Source organism: Bos javanicus, chromosome 5 (genome assembly GCF_032452875.1).
Source record: "Bos javanicus breed banteng chromosome 5, ARS-OSU_banteng_1.0, whole genome shotgun sequence".
NCBI lineage: Eukaryota > Metazoa > Chordata > Mammalia > Artiodactyla > Bovidae > Bos > Bos javanicus.
Genome location: NC_083872.1, coordinates 43,714,881 through 43,719,343, shown reverse-complemented (window position 1 = coordinate 43,719,343; position 4,463 = coordinate 43,714,881). Strand labels below are relative to the sequence as shown.

Below are 4,463 nucleotides of genomic sequence, written 5' to 3'. Positions count from 1 at the left end.
GGCTCACATACCCCTTCAGACAGTGATGCAAATTTTGCTTTAAGTTATCACACGTGTTTTAAAGAGGTTGAAAAGAAAAGACTAGGGATTGTTAGACTGTGCGTGCTAAGTTGCTTCAGCTGTGTCTGATTCTGTGCCCCTGTGGATTGTAGCCCTCAAGGCTCCTCTGTCCATGGGATTCTCCAGCCAAGAATACTGGAGTGGGTAGCCATTTTCCCCTCCAGGGTATTGAACCCTATCTTTTAAGTCTCCTGCACTGCAGGCAGGTTCCTTACCACTTATGCCAGCTGGGAAGCCTGTTAGACTATGACTACAGGCCAAATACTCCTGCCACCTGCTTTTGTAAAGGAAATTGTGCTGAGATACAGCCACACCTGTTAGTTTATTGTCTGTTGGTTCTCTTGTGTTGCAAGTGCAGAATTGGTTATTTACAACAGATTTTTTTGGCCTGCAAAGCCTAAAAAACATTTATCATCACAGTGGTCCTTTATAGAAGAGTTTGCCGGCTCCTGGTGTGTTGTTCAGTCGCTCAGTTTTGTCCAGCTCTTTGCAACCCCAAGGACTGCAGCATGCCAGGCTTCCCTGTCCTTCACCATCTCTCAGAATTTGCTCAAACTCATGTCCATTGAGTTGGTGATGCCATCCAACCATCTCATCCTCTGTCATCCCCTTCTCCTCCCACCTTCAATATTTCCCAGCATCACGGTCTTTTCTAATGAGTCAGTTCTTCGCATCAGGTGGCCAGAATATTGGAGCTTCAGCATCAGCATTAGTCCTTCCAGTGAATATTCAGGACTAATTTTTTTTTTTAGGATTGACTGGTTTGATCTTGCAGTCCAGGGAGCTCTCAAGAGTCTTCTCCAACCCCACAGTTCAAAAGCATCAATTCTTCAGTCCTCAGCCATGTTTATGGTCCAACTCTCACATCTGTACATGACTACTGGCAAAACCATAGCTTTGACTAGACAGACCTTTGTTGGCAAAGTAGTGTCTCTGCTTTTAAAAATGCTGTCTAGGTTTGTCATAGCTTTTCTTCCAAGGAGCAAGTACCTGTTAATTTCATGGCTGCAGTCACCATCTGCAGTGATTTTGGAGCCCCCTAAAAATAAAGTCTGTCACTGTTTCCATTGTTTCCCATCTATTTGCTATGAAGTGATGGGACTGGATGCTGTGATCTTTGTTTTCTGAATATTGAGTTTTAAGCCACCTTTTTCACTCCTCTTTCACCTTCATCCAGAGGCCCTTTAGTTCCTCTTTCCTTTCTGCTGTTTTAAGTGAAAGAAAGTGAAGTTGCTCAGTCCTGTCTGACTGACCCCCTGGACTGTAGCCTACCATGCTCCTACGTCCATGAGATTTTCCTGGCAAGAGTACTGGAGTGAGTTGCCATTTCCTTCTCCAGGGGATCTTCCCAACCCAGGGATCGAACCTAGGTCTCCTGCATTGTAGGCAGATGCTTTACCATCTGTGCCACCAGGGAAATCTTTCTGCCATAAGGGTGGTATAATCTGCATATCTGACCTTATTGATATTTCTGCCGGCAATCTTGATTCCAGCTTGTGCTTCATCCAGCTTGGCATTTGGCATGATGTACTCTGCATATAAGTTAGATAAGCAGAGTGACTATACGCAGCCTTGATGTACTCTTTTCCTAATTTTGAACCAGCATGTTGTTCCGTGTCAGGTTCTAACTGTTGCTTCTTAACCTGCTGTTATCATCAGGCTGGCCCTTTACAGAAAAGTTTGCCATCTCCTGGTCGATTATACATTGCCACGTATTTGCTATTTTTGTTGTTTTTCATTCAAGAAATTCTAAGCTTCATTATTTACGTTTGCACAAAGAAACTTCCTGTTTTTAGAACAAGTTGTCTCATGATCTTGTCTTTTTTTTTCCTTTGAAGATGTATTTCACCGTCATTTTTTGAGGGATACTTTTGTTCCATCTAGAATTCTAAGGTGACAGTTCTTTGCTTGGTAGCATTTAGCTAGAGTTGAGTAGTAGCAACTACCTTCTTTCTGTTGTTTCCTTGGTATGGATACTAACTGTTATTTGATTTTTGCTGTTGTGCTTATGCTGTTTTACTTACTATCGTAGATAAGGAGGAAAGTAAAAATTTCACTTTGCCCGTGTCCCTGTATAAAGTGGGAAAAACGACCAAGAAGTATATGTTTCAGGAAAAGTGGGAGAGACAATATATTTTAATAACGTTTGGAATATTTAGGTATTTAAACTATGCCTATGCATTCTGTGCAAAGAAGGTGTCACCTTTTTGTTTTCTTTCTTGTCTTTTTCAAGGTTTGTGTTGGCATGCCCTGTAGTAGAATTTATCTTCAATATGCTTTCACACCTCAGCCTATCCTTTTCTTTTGCAGACTAGCTCATCTTTCTATATAATTTCTCTCTTTAATAATATTTTGGCATGTATTTGCAGAGTCGTCTTTGCCCTGTCTTGCTTTGTTACAGCCAAGTCGCCTCAAGGTTAATTTAGCCTTGAATCCTGAGCCAGAAAACAGTAGATTCTGTTTTCTCTGGTTCTGTCAGTAATTAGTTGTGTGTGTGACCTTGAACAGGGATGCTGTCACCAGACCACAATGTCTTTATCTCTGAAACAAGGAGTTTCAACTAAATGTGCTCTGAGGCTTTTTCTTGTTCTTAAATTGCTATGCTTTGTTATCCTCTGGAAAGTCTTATTCTTGCTCTGCAAGTCTCTCCCAGGCGTTCTTATCCTTTTTTGGGCCATGAATGCCTTTGATTCTCTGTTGACACATGTGGACCCTTTCTTAAAGTAATATTTTAATTGTGCAAAATTAAATATACATGCTGGTGAGGACACAGTTAGAATATGATTTTTAAGTAAAACTTTAAAACAAAATTTTTTAAAAATTTACTTTTAAAAAGTAAATTCAGTGATGTGCATCTCAACAGTGTCCAATGGTGTAGAGTAATTTTTAGGCTAGTAATGCACATAAAGGAGAATTTGAGACTTGAAGCAGCTGAAGTGTTTTGAAAATATCTGTATTTTCTAATGGTAAAAAAAATCACAGCTGTAGATAATCCCACTATGGCTTGCTGCTTACTGGTTTGTTTGTTTGTTGACACTTTAAAAATTGGGGTGTAATTGATTTATTAGTTTCAGTTATATAGCATAGTGATTCTAAATGTTTATAGATTATACTTCATTTGAATTTGAAATAATGGTTATATTTCCTGTGCTATAGAGTATATCCTTGTAGTTTTTTATATGTAGTAGTTTGTACCTTCTAATTCCCTGTCCTTTTCTTGTTCCTCCCTTCTCTCTTGTCACAGAGTTGCATGGTAACCACTAGTTTCTTCTCTGTGTCTTTTTCTGTATTGCTGTATTCATTGCTTTATTTTTAGGTTCCACAATAAGTGATAAGATACAGCATTTGTCTTCCTTTGACTTACTTTAGTAAGCATAATACCCTCCAGGTTCATCATTCATGTTATTTCCAGTGGCAAAATTTCATCCTTTTTTATGGCTGAATAGTACTCTGTTGTATATACACACACCACTTCTTCTTTATCCAGTCATCTGTTGATGGATGCTTTTGTTGCTTGCTTATTTTGGCTCTTGTAAGTAATGCTGCTATAAATATGGAAGTGCAGGTATCAGTGCCAATTAGTGTTTCCATTTTCTTCAGATAAATGCCGAAGAATGGAATTGGTAGATCATTGGTAGTTCTCTTTTTAGTTTTTTTTGAGGAAATTCCATACTGTTTTTTCACAGAGGCTGTCAAATTTACATTCCCATCAACAGAGTACAAGGATTCTCTTTTCTCCACATTCTTGCCAGCACTTGTTATTTGTGGTCTTTTTCATGATTATTGCTTATGTTTTTAATTAAAGATATGCTAAATATCAATTAGAGATTAGTAGAATAAAGATATAACTTTTTCCCATCCAATTTCATACCCACTTGTGTTTGATCAACAAATTCTGCATTGATTTTTTTTAATTATTATTATTACTTTTGCTGTAGTGCACAGCTTGTAGGCTCTTAGTTACAGGAGTTGAACCTGGGCCACAGCAGTGAAAGCACTGAGTCCTAACCACTGGACTGCCAAGGAATTTCGAACAAACTAAATATTTTTAAAATCCAGATTAAAAACTCCTGCTCTTATTAGTCTGCCAGGACATTTAATTTAGTGTGTTAGGTGAACATAAACTGAGTTTAATAAACATTAAGTGCTTTTCTTAATGAATGAATATTACTGTTAAAGATGTGGATGTTATTGCCATTTGTAACTTTGTGTTGTTCATTGCTTTATAATTCTATGGAGAGTAATTTGGAAACATAGTTTCTGACCCCAAGATCTGTACAAATTGGAGTTTTAATTCCAGAAATAAAATCTCTAGTTCTGTGCTTCTTATGGGTCCTTCTTTTCTTTCTTTTTTTGTTTTTAAAGATTTATTTATTTAGAGGTGCAGACTCTAGAGCATGTGC

The 4,463-nt window shown here is 38.0% G+C and overlaps 1 protein-coding gene across 4 annotated transcripts in view; it reads left to right on the top strand.

Annotated features, from left to right (window-relative positions):
- The window catches only part of CNOT2 (CCR4-NOT transcription complex subunit 2), a 132,136-nt gene that overhangs the window by 24,628 nt on the left and 103,045 nt on the right, over positions 1-4,463 (top strand). The gene's annotated exons all lie outside the window — the stretch shown is intronic.